The 19181-nt window shown below is 40.8% G+C and overlaps 1 long non-coding RNA gene across 1 annotated transcript; it reads right to left on the reverse strand.

Moving 5' to 3' along the window:
• Window positions 1-3846: 3846 nt before the first annotated feature.
• On the reverse strand, window positions 3847-17888 carry LOC134486770 (uncharacterized). The gene is made up of 2 exons (XR_010066160.1): window positions 11135-17888; window positions 3847-6666 (listed from the first exon to the last, which is right to left on the reverse strand). It is a non-coding gene; the product is annotated as an uncharacterized LOC134486770 (long non-coding RNA).
• Between the last annotated feature and the right edge of the window lie 1293 nt (window positions 17889-19181).

Here is a 19181-nt window from a genome sequence, read left to right on the forward strand (position 1 = left end):
CTAATGCTATCTCAGGTCTCTTCTTCCTCCATCATTCAGTCATCTAGTTCAGTTCAAGCAGACACTGAAGACCGGACTAGACTTGTCAACTGCATGGCCAAGTGTTGCAAAGGGCCTCCTTGTCAAGACTGGGAGATGCTGGTTCCTGGTGTATCTAATAGTTACCTGGCTACTAAGCTACCTAAGCAGAGACTTCAGCGGCCAATTCATGAATAAGAATGAATGTTTCAGAGCATATTTTTTTAAAGGGCAATAATTAAGCGACAAATAGCAATATTGACAAACCTAGGGACGGATGAACATTTAATTTCCGTAGTTATTACTTTGTAGTCATCTTGCTGTATCCATGGATTTTGCATACATGGACCAACCAAATGTAGATAAAAAATATTTAAAATGCTTGAAAATTACATAGAAATGTTTAAATTATGTTTGCATTGAGGGAAGGAAGGGAGAGAGTCTATGCACATTACAGTAAACCAGTGAAGGTCAGAGGTCGACTAGCAGGAGTTGGCTCTCTCTTTCACCATGTGGGTCCCAGGAATGACACTCAGCCCTTCAGATTTGGTGAGGAGCTCCTTTGCACACTGAGCTATCTGGCCAGTCCCCAGACGTGTTTGGGTTTGTTTGTTTGTTTAAATTGTATCTGTGTTGAACGTGCACAAATTTATTTTCTTTTCACTGTTCCCTAAACAAGATGGTTTAACAATGATCTACACAGCATTTGCATTGTCCTAAGAATCTTAAATAATCTAGGTGATTTAAAGTGTCAGAGGAGATTAGAGTTGTAGCTCAGTGGTGGAGGCCTTTCTTTCCTTATGTTAGGTCTTGGGTTCAATGTCTAGCGGTACAAAGAATAAATACACAGAAAGAAAATGTGAACAGGCAGCGTGGGCTGTATCCAAATAGCATGCAATGTGTTACTTCAGTTACATATAAAGTAATAACAAACTTTGGAGACACACATTGGTTGAAGGAATCAGGTTTTAGTCAAAGATAGCCCTGAAGAATAAAGAAGGGCTACTTGGGTGGGATGTTCATGGCACAAAATGATTTATAGGAGATAGAGTAGGAGAAAAGCTTAGAGATGGACAGGCCTTCACCACGGGGACTATTTCTTCTTCTGTGGAAACGTCACCACTGAAGTGGACTCTGACCTCCTGCAGCTGGTTAATTTAAACCCAATGCATGACCTCTCCACACTAACGTGGCTTAGGAAGGACTGATAAGCAAGGGCAGAGGAGGCAACGGGCAGTTCAAAAGTGCCCAACAGCAACTTTATAAAAGGCAACTACACTTGGGTTTTGGAATCTGAAGGCGATCCCAGTACCAACTCCCCAAGGGACAACTTGATATAATTTTAGATGTCCATGCTTCAGCCAAAAATCATAAGGCATTTAAAGAAAAAAAAAAAAGGCTGGGAAAGTGGTTTAGCTTGCAAAGTACTTGCCTTACAAGCAAAAGGACCTTAGTTTGTTTGAATCTCCATATCCACAGGAAAACCAACAAAATCAAACCTTATTACAACAGTGTGTATGTAAGGCCAGAGCTGGGAAAGTAGAGAATGGCATCATCAGCCAGCCTAGCCAACCAAGGAGCTGCAGATTGAGTGAGAGTCTCTGTCTCAAAACATAAGGTGAAGAGAAACTGAACAACTAAGGAAGGCACCTGATGTAGACGTTTAACCTCCATATGCATACACACAGGAAGGAAGAGAAGGGGTGAGAGAGGGAGGGAGGGAGGGAGGGAGGGATGGAGGGAGGGAAGGAGAACTACGACAGAGGAGATGACAGTCAACAAGAAAGAACTGTTGAAGAAATCAAGAACATAGGTGCTCTTCATGTACACCAATAATATGTGACTATGGAGATAGCTTAGTCAGGCTGATATACATCTTAAAACATATCAGCTGGGACTGGCAGTGCAGGACCATAGCCCCAGCCACTCAAGAAACTGAGGAAGGAGGATCACAAGATCAAGGATGGCTTGAGCTGCTTCAGAGAAAGTTCAAGATAAGCCTAGGCAGTTTAAGTGAAACTCAAAAGGGGGCTGATGCTGTAGTTCAGTGGTACAGCATTTGCCTAGCCAGGTTTGCACAGTTTCAGGGTAAGGTTATACCTCAAAGAGGTTGTAGGGCCTCAGGTCCTGGCTTTTTTGCAGTCTGCACAAAGGTGCCCTTTCAGTTTCTCAGGAATAAATAGTAGCCTTTCAAAGCACTTTAAAACTTTGTAGTGGGTTTTTTTTTTTTTTTTTTTTTTGGTTCTTTTTTTTGGAGCTGGGGACCGAACCCAGGGCCTTGCGCTTGCTAGCAAGCGCTCTACCACTGAGCTAAATCCCCAACCCGACTTTGTAGTGTTTTAAGTGTTCGGTCAGCCTGTTGTTTGGTGACTGCTATGTCGTATTTCAAGGCATCCTTAAGTTAAACACTGCTTCCAAATATTTCCAACGAATCCCCCCAAAGAAAAGGAGTTCTTACTGGGTGACGTCAAAACCAAGTGAAATAAAACTGTCTCTCAATTGGAGTGTTCAAAGAGCTTCCAGAAAGGTTGATTGGAGTGAGACTTTGAAAGTCTTCTCATCACTGAGCTGTGCGTTATGGCCTTCTACAACTACCAGAGATCTGGGGAAGCTGGATTATGGGAACAAGACCAATAAGGTTACTGCTCTTGGTGGTGAGTGAGCAATGCCATCAGTGGAGACAGACACATTCATGCCTTTCCGCAGTGTCAGAACTCATTGACTGGCACTAGACTCATAAGCTGCATCGGCTTTACTTCATGGAATGCTTCGGGCTTCACGTTCAGTCTTGACTTTGACAGTTCCAACTTCTGTATCAATTCCAGTTTTACTGATACCTATAATTCTCAAATCACACATACCTTCACACAATTTTATATATAGGTTACAGGAGGATATTGGCGTTAAAGTGACAGTGCAGAGTTGATGCAAAAGGGCAATCTAGAGAGACTCAACACAACTTGGAGAGGCAATTTTATTTGGCTCACAGGATAAAATCTATCACTGAGGAGAAGCCAAGGCAAGAGCTTAGTACAGGTTTTTGAAGTATTTCCTTATGATTCTTTGCCTTTCCTTGGTGTCTGTTATAATGTCTCCCCTTTTCATCTTTTTTTGGATCTTCTCTCTGTGTCTTTTCATTAATTTGAATAAGAGTTTGTCTATCTCATTGTTATTCTCAAAGAACCAACTCTTTGTTTCATTGATTCTTTTGTTCTATTCCACTGATTTCAGCCCTGAGTTTGATTACTTCTTTTTGTGTTGTTGTAAAAAAATAATAAAAATAAAAAAATAAAACGGTAAATGTTTTTCTCTGGGTGTTTTACCCTGCTTGGGTTCCACACCTCAGTGCCCCAGATATCTGCTGGATATCTTGGCGGAAACACAGCCCAGCCACACACTTTCTTACACTGAGACTCTTACATATAAAAATACACCACACAATAATCTTTGATCCAATTGGTAAGATATAATTGCCCACTTAAACATACAAAGCCCGGTACCATCTATCCCTTGCACCTTTTATTTACCAAGTCTCCAGCTTCTCCTTCTCCCACAACGACTCCTTGCTTCTCCTCTCTCTCTCTCTTTTCTTTACTCACTCTCCCAAATATATCAACTCTTTTATGCTTTAGTTTCTCTTTCTCTTACAACGACTCCTAGCTTCTCCCCTCTCTCCATCTCCTGTCTCTTCTAATTCTCCTCAGTTCCCCATCCTGTCTCTAAACTGTCTTTACTCACTCTCCCAAATATATCAACCCTTTCATGCTTTAGTTTCTCTTTCTCTTACAACGACTCCTAGCTTCTCCCCTCTCTCCATCTCCTGTCTCCTCTAACTCTTCTCAGTTCCCCATCCTGTCTCTCAACCGTTCCCTTCTCCTCCTAGCTTCCTTCTCCTCCCCTCACACTCTCAACTGTTCCATCCTCCCCCTCCTGCTCAGGTTCCACTGGCTCAACTGTCGCCAACTGTCCTCTCTAACCCTATTCTCTGAATCTAATCCCCCTCTTGCTCCTGACTTTTCCCTCTGTCCAAATCTCACGCTCTTGCCTTTATTTAACAAATTCAGAGAGAATTTCAAGGCAAACCACAACATTTCCCCCTTTTTGTCCAGTTAAAAAACCTTTTCCCTATACATAGGTGAACTAAGCATTATTACCATTCTGCAATTTATAAAACCAACAATATGCTGATCACCCAGTCCATCAATTCTGTTCATTAACCATGTTATCTATATTATATCTTGGCAAGGCAAACCACAACATTTCCCCCTTTTTGTCCAGTTAAAAAACCTTTTCCCTATACATATGTGAGCTAAGTATTATTATTACCATTCTGCAATTTATAAAACCAACAATACACTCATCATCCAGTCCATCAATTTTGTTCATTAACCATGTCATCTATACTAAAAACTATACTTGACTATATCCTGGTTCTAGATCCTATGCTACCCTAAAACTACTCTAACAGATTTATCATCTTTCTCAATACTAAACCGTTTGGGTTGTCTATGAGACTACTAGTCTCCAACCACATCAGAAATCCAAGAATGATTAATATTACCTGAAAATATAGGAAGCACAAAACATGGCTTCCAAGCTTAGCCAATTTATAAAGACTGCTGATCACCTGGACAGACCCCTTATTCCTTAATATGCCGGAGCATCAGTCTTCAGCCTTCTGGCCCAGGATCATCTGACAGACCTTAGCAATGCAGATTTTGAAGGGCTGATCACCCTGCCTCGGCAGAGATTATCAGTCGACTATTCTGCATAATTTGTCCCTTTCTGGACAGTGTCTTGTCTGTAGATGAATTGAAGCAATTTGCTCAGTGGCTGTGTTACCACGATTTGAGCAACTGCATTGATGCTCAATTTCTTCTTCGAGTCTAAGGGGTCCTGTCAGGGGCAGACAAGTCTCTAGTCAAATGATCTAGATGAAGAAATGTCCATAAACAGGTTATTCTTTGGATTTCTGATGCCCTTGAAGATTTCCTATCTACATAGGCGTTTCTGAACTGTTAAGCATAGAATACCGTTGGCCCTCTCTAATTGAAGTATTTACAAAACCCATCTAAACTGACTTAGAACCATGACTTAGGTTCTGACCTTTAGCTGGTACTGGTTAATCAACTAAAATTAATGTATAATAGCAGTTATAGGACTGGGTCTAAGACTTGTATTCTTAGATGCATAGTGGAGGCACAATGCCCATGTTAAAGTAGCAATATTAATCTCAATTATAAATCAACAAGAAAGTATACCAATGAAAACCTCGCATTTGTGTAAAATGCATTCTATACCAATGAAAAGATTGCAGCTTCAACTTTGTATCAATTACAAACATTTCTATCAATGTAAAATATAGCTGTAAAATTTTTGTTTAAGAGTAAGTTTGCCAATCTATCCCTGTTTGCCCACCTCTCCAACTTCTATGTATTACTATATCTAAGAAGGATACAAAAAAGGGAAGGAAAAGTAGCAATCCCTGAGTTTACATTCTCTAGTTCCCCCTGCCCAAAGCTACATTTGTATAGTATCCCTTAAAAGAAAACATATCCACAGTTCTTAGAATAACCAGAACCTTCCACCCCAACATAAGGAACGGGGACGATGATCTTCCTCGTCTGCTTCCAGGCGGATTGGGGCGAAGAATTCCCTTCTGGGGCCCAAGGGGAATTAGGAAGAGTTGGCTTTGTCCAAGTAGAGCTAGCCAGGATTTGCCTGCCAGTCACTCTGTGCTGAGAAAGTTCATCGATTAGCTGACCTCTTGACTATGACAGTCTGAAGGGCTGGATAAACAAGATGGCCACTCTGGGAAAGTTCTGAAAGCAAGCCTTTAAATGAAGCAGCTTCAGTGTCATTGAGGGGAATCAAACACGAAGGTCCCGGAATCCCAGCATCCCAGAGTGTGGATCATTTCAGGGCTGTCTTTCTCTTCTTTCATCCTGCAGCACACAAGACTTACAAGCATCAGATAGTTCTGTAAGCGCATCCACATGGTGCACAGCTTAGTTAATAAAGGTCAACAAAGGAAGGTGACTGCCTTTCTCCAGGTTAGTTTGATCATATAATCAAACCGTAACATAATTTTGTAATACATGCCATTTTACAGGATGCATGTAATAACAAGTTATGAGAAATTCGTACTCAAAATGTTACTGGCTGTTTATAGACATTTTAGTCTCAGCCAGTTCATACACGGAGACCTAAACATCCTCACATATACATTACCTATTTGTTGATCGTCTTAGTCTCCCTTTTCTTCTGTGTTGCCAAGGACTTCAGGAGGTCTCCCCTTGTCATGTCTGATCTTTATCAGCTAGGAAGGAACCCACAGCTTTTCTTCTCCTGTAGAAACATAGGCATAACCCCTTCCCCAGCGTAACACATTTCCCATTTTCCATTCTGACGTCAGAATATCCTTAATATAAGCAGGCTGGTTTAGTTCAGTAGTCTTTTCCACAATCCAATGTCTTTCAGCAGCTGTACTGTTTTGTTCATCAGCATTCAAAAAATTCAAGGTTAATAAAGCACTATGTAGCCTATCTCTGGGAGTTTTTGTTGACCCCTTTTGCCTGTTAAGCATCTCCTTTAGACTTCGATTAGATCTCTCCACAATCGCTTGTCCTGTAGGATTGTGTGGTATACCTGTAACATGTTTTATATTATAATAGTCAAAGAAGTGCTTAATCTTGTTAGAGATATATGCTGGACCATTGTCCGTTTTAATTTGTATGGGTATTCCCATTATAGCCATAACTTCTAACAAATGTGTAATTACAGAATTGGCCTTTTCTGATGCTAAGGCAGTTGCCCATTGAAATCCTGAATATGTATCTATAGTATGATGTATGTATTTCAGCTTACCAAACTCTGTAAAATGGAGAACATCCATTTGCCAAATTTCATTTCTTTGGATACCCTTAGGGTTAGTTCCTGTAGGCAATGGAGTTTGATTATATAACGAGCAAGTAGGACATTGCTTCACAATCTCCTTGGCTTGTTGCCAAGTGATAGAAAATTCTTTCTTTAAGCCTTTGCTGTTAACATGGTGTTTTTTATGGAATTCTGAAGCATCTAGTACACTTCCTATCAGTAGCTGGTCAATTTCATTATTACCTTGTGCCAGAGGGCCCGGCAGACCTGTATGGGATCTTATGTGTGTTATATATAGTGGGTAACTCCTATTTCTGATCTTTTGTTGTAGCTGAATAAATAGTGATGTCAATTCAGAATAATCCTGAATAAGTTCCGCAGTCTCTATGTGCAAAACAACGCTTTCTGCATATTGAGAGTCAGTTACTATATTAAGAGGCTCTTGAAAATCTGACAACACCATGAGTATTGCATACAGTTCAGATTTTTGAACTGACTTATAGGGACTCTCAGTCACCTTGCTTACATTTTCCGATTTATATCCTGCCTTTCCTGACTTACTGGCATCAGTGTAAAATGTAGGGGCTCCAGATATTGGAGTTCCCTTTATTATACGAGGGAGGATCCAGTTAGTTCGTTTTATGAACTGAAGTCGTTTGCTTTTAGGGTATTTGTTGTTAATGTCTCCTAAGAAGTTACTGCATGCTCTTTGCCAATGTTCATTTTGTACCCACAAAGAGTTAATTTCTGCATTAGTAAAATGTACCACAATTTCAGCCGGATCCATTCCAACTAATTGTCGAAGTCTCAATTTTCCTTTAAGTATCAATTCAGAGACCTTCTCAATGTAGGTTTTCAGTTTCTTACTCTGTTTATGTGCTAAAAATATCCATTCTAAGATATAATCTTCCCTTTGCATGAGAATTCCTGTAGGGGAATGAGTAGAGGGCAAGATGACTAATATGCAGGCCATCTTTGGATCAATACGATCTAGATGTGTGTCCTGCAATTTTCTTTCTACCAAAGCTAGCTCTTTCTCAGCCTCAGCTGATAGTTTCCTTGGGCTATTTAAATCTTTATCGCCTTGTAATGTTTGAAATAAATTGCTCAACTCTTGAGTGGTCAAGCCAATCACAGGCCTCAACCAGTTAATGTCTCCCAGTAGTTTCTGAAAATCATTAAGTGTCCTTAATTTATTTCTTTTGATTTGCACCTTTTGTGGCCTAATTCTTTGTACACTTATTTTATACCCTAGATAATTAATAGAATCCCCTCTCTGTATTTTCTCAGGGGCGATTCGTAATCCCCAGCATGGCAAGGTTTTTTTCACTTCATCAAACATTCTTTCCAGGATATTTATATCTGAATCAGACAATAAAATGTCATCCATGTAATGATAAACAATAGATTGGGGAAATTTTTTGCGAATTATCTCCAATGGCTGCTGTACAAAATATTGACACAAGGTAGGGCTATTTAACATTCCTTGTGGCAGGACTTTCCATTGATATCTTTTTATGGGGCGACCTCTATTAAGGGTAGGCACTGAAAAGGCAAACCTTTCCTTATCGCCTTCATGTAGAGGAACAGAGAAAAAACAATCTTTTAAGTCAATCACTATAATAGGCCACTCCTTAGGCAACAAAGAAGGCAGTGGGATCCCAGGCTGCATGGAACCCATCGGCTGAATAATCTTATTAATTGCTCTGAGATCTGTCAATACCCTCCATTTGCCAGACCGTTTTTTAATGACAAATACTGGAGAATTCCAAGGGCTGGTGGACTCCTCTATATGCTGAGCCTCCAGCTGCTCCTGGACTAGCTGTTCTAATGCCTGTAGTTTTTCTTTTGTCATAGACCACTGATCAATCCAGATGTGTTGGTCAGTCAGCCACCTTAGTGGCAAGGCTGTTGTTGTGTTAACAGCAGTGGCTCCTTGGGGTAGCACTAAATTGTCAGCCTCTGCTGTATCTTGCTTATGGACAGCTTGTACAGTCTCTATCTGTCCTTGATAACATTCCCTGACTAATTTAAAGTTTTTATTAGGAGTCTGATGAATTTCAGGGCTAGAACCTGAAACTGAGGGGATATTAATTTGAGTTTTCCACTGCTGTAGTAGATCTCTTCCCCATAAATTAATGGCTATATCAGCCACGTATGGCCTTAATTTTCCTACCTGACCTTCTGGTCCTATACATTTAAGCCACCTGATGCTTTGTTTTATTTGGGATAAAGTGCCAACACCTTGAAACTGCATATCCACTCCTTGAAGTGGCCAACTAATGGGCCAAGATTTTGGAGAGATGATGGTAACATCTGCTCCAGTGTCAACCATTCCTTCAATTTCGATATTGTCTACCAGTATTTTTAGTTTTGGCCTTTGGTCCTCTATAGACGTTAGCCAAAATATTCGTTTTTTGCTCCCCTTGAGGTTTTTGGAATTGTCCATAGGACTTCCCTCAGCCTCCTTTGGTCCTAGAGTATCTATTTTTGAAGTCTTGCTGTTTAATTGTTTTGAGGAGAACTCTCCCTGCCTGGTACTGGGGCCTGCAAGAGGCCCCCCTGGGAGTTTTTTGGCAGGATGCGGCCCCATCTGTCTGTTGTTGCTTTACACTCCCTAGTCAAATGTCCATTTCTGCCACATCTTTGACACATTCTAGGAGGCATAGTCCCCCTTTTGGTATTACTTTGGTTTTTATTACAGTAATATCTGAGATGGCCCTGCTCACCACAATTAAAACATTTGAAATCTTGGGTCATCTTTAGCTGTCCAGTGGCAGCTTCTCCTATCACAGTAGTATCAGGAGAACAAGATCCAACATCAGCTGTATATCTAATCCACTCATCTATTGGTGCGGACATTGCCTTTAGTGGTCTAATTACTTCCCTGCATTTGGTATTTGCATTTTCAAAGGCTAAAGACTCAATTATCGCCTTTCTTGCCGCTGAATCTGATACACTCCTTTCCACAGCTGAGGTAAGCCTTTGTAAAAAGTCAGGGAAGGTTTCTTTAGGACCTTGTATGACTTGAGTGAATGTTTCAAGTCTTTTCCCTGATTCTGCGACTTTATCCCAGGCCTTTAAGGCTGATAATCGACACCATGACAGAGTTTCTTCGTCATATATAGCCTGCACCTCTACTTCAGCAAAGCGGCCTTCACCAAGCAGTTGATCTGTGGAAATCTCTCTGCCCTTGGCTCTATTTTGTCTTGCTATCTCCCTCACTTCTTCTCTCCACCACGAAATCCATTGTAAATTTTCAGCAGGCTCTAGAATTGCTCTTACCATATCTTTCCAGTCTTGGGGGATTACTCTATTTTTAATAGCCCAAGAAATCAAGATTTGTTTTACAAATGGTGAATGCATTCCAAAATTAGTCACACTTTCCTTAAATTTCCTTAATTCTAACACATCCATGGGTTGCCATTCAAATTCTTCATAACCCTGTGGATGATCATCGTTTGGAGGCCTTTGTTGTACACTAACTGGATAGACTAAAGTTTGTTTCCTAATAACCTTAGGTTGGCTTTCCCTAATTTTATCTTCTGTCTCTACCTGAGTTTTTTCTTTAGTTGTAATTTTAAATTCCTCTCTTAAAGTCTGTACCCATGCTTCATATTTCTCTTTCTGTCTTTCCCCCTGTTCTTTGAGTTCCTGAATTTTCTGTTCAAGGTTTTGCTTCCACACTTTGAATTTTTCTTTATATTGTACTTCTAATAATTTGTTATCCATTATCTTTTGATTGATTAATTTTAAAAAGTTATTCTCTAAGTCTTGCTTCCAAACCTCATTACTTTCTCTCTGCTGTTCAGTATGATCTGTGAGCTGTTGTATGTTCTGTTCTAACATCCTTTCTAGTTCCTGTCTACCACTTTCATTTTCATCTTTCTGTCTCTTATTCTGATCTATAATTTTCTGTGTCTTTAATTCTAGTGTTCCTTCTAGGCTACATTGCCAAGATTTAATTTTCTCTTTCTGTTGTTCATGTTGTTCCATAATTACCTGTATCTTCTGTTCTAAGGCTAGAAATTTGCTATTTAGGGCCCTGTCTTTTGAGAAGATATAGTAGATCAGAAGAATGAATATTGCAATACTGGTAAATGATAAAGTGTCTTTTTCCTCAAAATTCACAACTGTCAGACCATTCAAAATATCCTTCCATAAGGCCCAAAAGATATTCATTGTGTTTCTCATCTTTAAGTATCAAAAGCTATATATCTCTCTTACATCAAAGTAATACCTGATCTGAAGCCCCTTGTACCTTTTTCTCCCTCTGCTTCAGAATACGTGCAGTCCTCTCGATTCTTCGTAGACCCCTCAGACCCAGTCAATTCCCAATCCACCAGTACTCCTGCCTGGATCTCTATCAGAGGCCTATTCTGGGGTTGAGAGGGAAGTAAACTTCTATCTCAGGTTAGTTGAGTTCTAATGGATTAGTTGGGCGCCATATGTTGTTGTAAAAAATAATAAAAATAAAAAAATAAAAATGAAACGGTAAATGTTTTTCTCTGGGTGTTTTACCCTGCTTGGGTTCCACACCTCAGTGCCCCAGATATCTGCTGGATATCTTGGCGGAAACACAGCCCAGCCACACATTTTCTTACACTGAGACTCTTACATATAAAAATACACCACACAATAATCTTTGATCCAATTGGTAAGATATAATTGCCCACTTAAACATACAAAGCCCGGTACCATCTATCCCTTGCACCTTTTATTTACCAAGTCTCCAGCTTCTCCTTCTCCCACAACGACTCCTTGCTTCTCCTCTCTCTCTCTCTTTTCTTTACTCACTCTCCCAAATATATCAACTCTTTTATGCTTTAGTTTCGCTTTCTCTTACAACGACTCCTAGCTTCTCCCCTCTCTCCATCTCCTGTCTCTTCTAATTCTTCTCAGTTCCCCATCCTGTCTCTAAACTGTCTTTACTCACTCTCCCAAATATATCAACCCTTTCATGCTTTAGTTTCTCTTTCTCTTACAACGACTCCTAGCTTCTCCCCTCTCTCCATCTCCTGTCTCTTCTAACTCTTCTCAGTTCCCCATCCTGTCTCTAAACCGTTCCCTTCTCCTCCCCTCACACTCTCAACTGTTCCATCCTCTCCCCCTCCTGCTCAGGTTCCACTGGCTCAACTGTCGCCAACTGTCCTCTCTAACCCTATTCTCTGAATCTAATCCCCCTCTTGCTCCTGACTTTTCCCTCTGTCCAAATCTCACGCTCTTGCCTTTATTTAACAAATTCAGAGAAAATTTCAAGGCAAACCACAACATTTTTGGGTGTTATTTCTTCTTGTTGTTCTAGAGCTATCAGATATACCTTTAAATTGCTATTAGAGATATCTCTTAAGTGCAACTATTCATGGATTCTGAGTATGTATGATGCACACACACACACACACACACACACACACACACACACACACAGAGTACTGTGAACTTGCCTCTTAGAACTGCCTTTATTGTGTCTCTCAGGCTTGCATATGTTGTGTTTTCATTTTCATTCAATCTAAAAACATTAAATTAAATTTCCTTCTTGATTTATGTCTTAACCCGTTTTTCATTCTGTAATGAGTTGTTCAGTTTCCAGAAATTTATAAGCTTTCTTTTGTTTCTGTTTTTGCTTATTTCTAGCTTTAATCTGTGGTGGTCTGATAGATGCAAGGTGCTACTTCAGTTTTCTTCTATCTGTTGAGATATGCTTTGTGTCCAAGTATGTGGTCAATTTTGGAAAAAGTTTCCTGAGCTGCCAAAAAGAAAGCACATTCTTTGGTGTTTAGATGAAATATTCAGATAACTCCTATGTCTACTTGATTCGTGGTGTCATTTAACTTTAGCATTTTTCAGTTTAGTTTTGTCTGTATGACTTGTCTATTGGTGAGAATGACTTATGGATTCTATTCCAACATGTCTGATTATTCCAAAATAGCCTTATGATATGAAGAGTTTAAGAATCTAGTACTTATTCAGTTCACAAGGCTAGACTTCCAGCTGGTCTTAAGTGTATGTCAGAAGTTCACTGGCTCTAATACCAGTGAACAAATGCAGTTAAGAAGAAGAGAGCAAGAAGGCAAAGAAAATGCACTTCATTCTTCCAGGTCCTTTATATAGGTTCCCACAAGATGGAGTGATCCAGATTTAAAAACTCAAATTACATATAAAAGTAGACTCATTAGATAACACCTAACTTCTCAATAGAGACCCTGAAAGCCAGAATGGCTTGGATGGATGGTTTACAAAATCTAAGAGATCACAGACGCCAGCCCAAACTATTATACTCAGCAAAACTATCCATCTCAATTGCCAGAGAAAGAAAAGCATCCCATGATAAAACCAAATTTAAAGTGGATCTTCTTGCCTCAGAAGATCCACATTTAGCATCCTAATCCATCCCACTTCAAGTGATTTAATTAAGAAAAATTTCTCACATGTGTACCTAGCCTCTTAGGTTTTAGTTAATTTCAGATGAAGTCAAGTTGACAACCAAAAATAACAACCACACCCACTATCATGGTGTAAGGATGAGTATTCAATTGTTTGCAAGAGTGATGTTTCTTTTAAGAACTTTGTTGTCCTGTGCTTGGTGTATAAAAGTTTAGACTTGCAATATCCTCTTGGTGGATTTTTCCTTTGATTAGTATGTAATCTCCTTCCATACCTTTTTTGGTCATTTTTACTTTGAAGTCTATTGCCACTTGGGTCCATTTGCTTGAAATGTTTTTTTCTATCCTTGCACCCTGAGGTGTTTTCTATCCTTGAGAATGACCTGTGTTTCTTGGATGCAGCAATGTTGTAGTTTGCTCTGGAGTTATCTGTATTTTGATGCTAATTCCACTGCCCCAAGGACTGCTGCCTAGTCACATGCTCAGGACTCAGGTGACTTCACCAGAGCCTTCTTCCCATTGAATTTGTAAAATACAGGTGAGGGGCAGGTACAGGATAGAAGGAGGCCTGTCATTTGATGAAAGGAAGGATGGGCTGGAGAGAAGATTGAAGGAAGAGGAGGAGACTGGAACGGAAAGGAGGAAGAGACAGGAGGGAGAGGAAGAGAAGCTGTGGCAGGACAATATGGCAGGTGATGTAAGATTCCACACTACCTTTACAGGTTGTTATGAATGTTTTTAAGGGGTGGATGTGTATTGGGCTTTGTATGTTTAGGTGGGCAATTATATCTTATTTAATAGGGCCAAAGATTATTGTGTTGTGTGTTCTTTCATGTAGCGATTTAAGTGTAGGAAAGTGTGCGGCAGCTAGAGAGTATGGGCCACCACAGAATTGGCATGTGTGCTTCTGGAATGGAAACCTGCCTTGGGAACTAGATAGGTAGAGAGATTGCTGCCAGGCTCAGAGAGAGTCCGTTGGCAGTGTTACAGGGGATGGAGCAAAGTGGGTAAGAGGCTTTGCTTACTGAGATTAAGATATCTAGCAGAGGGGTTGGGGATTTGGCTCAGTGGCAGAGCGCTTGCCTAGGAAGCGCAAGGCCCTGGGTTCGGTCCCCAGCTCCGGAAAAAAAGAACCAAAAAAAAAAAAAAAAAGATATCTAGCAGATATCTTGGGGCACTGAGTTGCCGGACCTAGTGGGGATAAAAGACAGCCCTTTTTTATTTTTTATATTTTTACAACACAGCAGAAAGATTGATTTTCTAATAAGTCTAAATTTCTTTATTGAGAGTTATCAACAAACAGGAGTTGTGTTTAATGATTCTTGTTATTTTGCTGTTATGGCGTGTACATTGCCCCACTTTTGACTTAATGGTCTGGAATTATTTGTTCCTTACATTTTTGGGGATGTGGTTGGCCTCTTCTGACTGAAGTATTCCTACAAGTACCCTCTGAAAAGCTGTATTGGTAGATAGCTATTTTTTGAATTTTGTTTTTATCATGGGATGGTTTTCTTTCTCTGGAAACCATGATTGACAATTTTGCTAGGTATAGTAGTATGGGCTAGTATCTATGATCTCTTAGAATTTGTATAACACCCATCCAGCCCATTCTGGCTTTCAAGGTCTCCATTGAGAAGTCAGGTGTTATTCTAATGAGACTACTTTTTATATATTACTTGCTCTTTTTCTCCTTGCAGCAATTAATATTCTTTCTGTGCTCTGTATATTTAGTGTCTTGATTATTATGTGTAATGGGAAATTTCTTTCCTGGATCTCTCTATTCGGTGTTCTGCATGCTTCTTGTACCTTAGTAGGCACCTCCTTTAGGTTGGGAAAATTTTCTTCTATGATTTTGTTAAAACATATTTCCTGTGCTGCTGACCTGGATTTCTTCTCCTTCCTCAATCCCTATTTATAGATTTGGTCTTTTCAAGGTATCCATATTTCCTGGATATTTTGTGCCTGTATTTTTTTAGATTTAACAATTTTTAGTTGAGGTGTCTGTCTCTTCTGCTTTGTGTTCAACACCTGGGATTCTTTCTTTCATGTTTTGTAATTTGTTGGTGAGGCTTACCTCTGAGGATTTTTGCTTGACATCCTAAATTTTTCACTTCCAGTTTAATTTCACTTTGGGGTTTCTTTAGTGATTTTATTTTTTGTTAAATTTTCCTTTATGTCTTGAATTGTTTTCATTATTTTAGTCAACTGTTTATGTTTTCAGTTTTCATTAAGAGATTTATTTATATTCTCTTTCAGGTCCTTGAATATATTCATAATTTGTATTTTGAAGTCCTTGTCTTGCATTACTAGGATTACTGGGCTCTGGTGGAGGAAATTCTTCTTGGCTGCTCAGTTTGTGTTTTTGCTTTGGGGTCTTGGTATCTGGATGATTGAGGTATTTGTATGTGTTGGTATCTCATCTTGCCTTTGCTGGGTTGGTCTTAGTTTCTGGTTGCTTTTGCTCTCTTAGGCTTTTAGGCAGCAAATATGACAACTGTGAGTTCCTGGTAGAGAGTACTTCTACATGTCAGTGGGTGGCAGAGAGGAATAAAGATGGGCTAGGGGAAAAAAGAGTGTTAAGGGCATGAGAAAGAGCTAGGGAGATACAGTCTACAACAAGAGGCAGGGTCCCTTGGTAGTAGAGATGTAGTTGCAGGAGGGGGTTTCTGAAAGTAGGCTGCAGTAGGATAAAAAATATTTCTGGAGAGACAAGAATGGCAGGGCTATAGTATTCCTGTGTCTGTACCAAGGTGGAGTCTCAAGTGAATGGAGTTGGAGTGGGAGAAAAGGTACCTGCAACAGGTGAGACTGGGGAGGTTTTAATGGAGAACAGGAAGGATAAGGAAGATCACCTACCTGACTCCCAGCCTAATGTGGTCACTGGGATTCCCTGATAAAAAGGTGTTTCTGAGTATTACCACAAGCTAATACAAAGGAATGGAGATGAGCTACAAGGGAAGACTGAGAGGGTCTATAGGAAAGGCACAAGCTGGGTCTGTACCAAGAGGCAGAGTATGAAATCTTTTTTTCCCCCATGACAGGTTCTTACTATGTAGTCCTGGCTTTCTTGGAATTCACTCTGTAGACCAGACTAACCTCAAACTCATGGAGCGCCACCTACCTCTGCCTCCCGAGTGTTGGGATTAAACATGTGTGCCACTATGCCTGACTGTATAAAAGTCTTTTAGCTGATGTTTTAGAATTTATAATAGCTATCGTCATAAGACATACAACTTCCAGCACTCGTGTGCAAAAAGCATTATATATTTATAGTGGTTTGAATGAGAATGATCTCCATAGGTTCATATGTTTGCATACTGGGTTTCGAGCTGCTAGAACTGTTTAGGAAGGATGATCCTGTTGCAGGAGGTATGTCACTATAGACCAGCTTGCTTTAATATTTAAAGACTCATGCCATTTCAACAAGTCCTTTCTACTTCCTGTCTGTGGATCAAACTGTGTGCTCTCAGCTTCTGCTCAGCACCCTGCCTGCCTGCCTGCCATGGTGGTGGACTCCTATCCCTCTGGAACTGGAAGCCCCAAATAAGCTCTTCCTTCTATAAGATGCTTTTATGGTGTTTTATCGCAGCAGCAGACAAGTGACTACTACAATATTCAAGTGTCTTAACTGGACCACTGTCAGGTTATATGGGAAAGCAAGTCAAGGTATCCAGACTTAGGGCTTGAAAACGCTCTGTATAATCTCTTCACACTGGCTCAGCAATCAAGACTCTGAGAAGTACTCGAAGCTCTCGAAGCTGTAAGAGTGAGACCCAGGTGACCTGGGATAGGTTCTGCTGCCTTTCCTTTCATTTTCTGACTGCATGTTCACAGAAGACCAAAAAAAACCAGGATGAGCAAAGTGACATGGGGAGCCTTGTATTCCTGTTAGGCTTTGGAAACTCCCTTCCCTGCCTGTCACTGGGACCTCTGAAAAGATGATCTTAATTGCCTTGTTCCCATGCTGTAGGCTGCTTTACCTCTCCAATTTGGGGAGAGAAGAGTCTTTTCTTTCCAAGTGACAGATGGTCTCCCCAGCCTGGTTTTGCTGCTTGCCCACATTCATCACTCTGTACCCTTTGGCTACTTTTGACAGCTTGAATGAATGAACTGATCTTCATCCCTGAAATGTCCTATGCTATTGCCTTCTGGGATATACTCACTCTTACTTATCTTCCTACAATGCTGACTGCACCCAGACCTTCCCTGACTCCTCCCACAAGCTACTTGCCACTTTGAGACGTCCTCCTTGGCTTCCGGGTGTTCTGTCTTTTCCAGTGGTGATTTCTGCACCATCTACCTAGCAGCTTGCTGGCCTCAGCTGTGTCTCTGATCCCCACTTGTCAGCTGCACGCCCCTCGTTCTGACCTCCCAATTCTGAGTTTCACACTTTGGGTAAGAACTGCCTACTCATGACAGCATGGGTATTTAGCATCATCTATAACCAAACACGCCCCACAAGAGTCACTTCTCCTCTTTCTTTCCAAGTCTTCATATTACCCTCAGCCTGGAGATCATTGTTAGTTATCTGTGGTGGTTTGAATGATAATGGCCCCACAGGCTCATATAGTTGAATGCTTGGTCTCAACTTGGTGGAACTGTTTTGGAAGTATTAACAGATGTGGAGGAGGTGCATCCCCCCCCCCCCCCCCCCCGCCTTGTGCTTATGGATCAGATGTGAGCTCTCAGCTACTGATCCAGAGCTATGCTTGCCTACCTGCTGCCAGGTCATGGATTCACCTCTGAACCTGTAAGACCCCTGCTCCATATACTCATTTTTCTTAGTGAAAATTTGTTCGCTCACATTTGTCATAGTGTTTCTTTACAGAAATAGAAAAGAAACTGTCTTGGTTAGGGTTTTACTGCTGTGAACAGACACCATGACCAAGGCAACTCTTACAAGGGCAACATTTAATTGGGGCTGTCTTACAAGTTCAGAGGGTCAGTCCATTATCATTAAGGTGGGAGAGCATGGCAGGGTTTGGGCAGGCCTGGTGCAGGAGGAGAACAGAGTTCAACATCTTCATCTGAAGGCTGCTAGCCGAATCTGACTTCCAGGCAGCAAGGATGAGGGTCTTAAAGCCCAAACCACAGTAACACACCTATTCCAAAAAGGCCACACCTATTCCAACAGGGCCACACTTTCTAACAGTGCCATTCCTTGAGCTGAGCATAGACATCACAGTAACTGAGAAGCTCTTTCTCTTCAGTCTGCCTCCATGTCCAATCTATCCTACGTCTACCCTAACTCTTTCTGTACCTTCTTCCTCTCCATCACTTGCCTTCTTAGCTACCTCTGGGACTCTGGGCATCCTCACCTCCTTTCTAACAGAAATGTCGCCAGAATCCCCTTCATAATAGATCTGTTCAGGGTCTGCACTTAGGAGTTTCCAAAACCTAAGGTCTCTTCTGGCCTTAGAATGTTGTGTTTCCTTCTAAACGATTTATTCTGGCATGCACAACAATTCATTCTCCAAAGTGGCCCATGTAAGGATAAATTATGTGGTAGCCCTGGTTGCTTTCATTAACTCGACACAAACCTAGACATATTTGGGGAAGAGACACTTCAAATAAGAAAATCCCCCCATTAAGTTGCTTGTAGCCAAGTCTATGAGGGTATTTTCTTAATTAGCAAATGATGTGGGAGGGTCCAGCCCACTGTGGGCGGTGCTACCCTGGGGAAGGTGGTCCTACATGACAAAAAGAAACCAGGCAGAGCAGGCCACGAGGAGCAAGTCCTAAGCAGCATTCTTCTATAGGTTCTGCTTTAGTTCTGGCTTTCGGGTTCCTGCCCTGACTTCCCTCAGAGATAGAGTGTGATCTGAGGGTTGAGAGGTAAAATAACATTTTCTCACCCAAATTACTTTTGGTCATGGTCTTTATCACAACCATAGAAATCTAGGA

Source organism: Rattus norvegicus, chromosome 4 (genome assembly GCF_036323735.1).
Source record: "Rattus norvegicus strain BN/NHsdMcwi chromosome 4, GRCr8, whole genome shotgun sequence".
Lineage (NCBI taxonomy): Eukaryota > Metazoa > Chordata > Mammalia > Rodentia > Muridae > Rattus > Rattus norvegicus.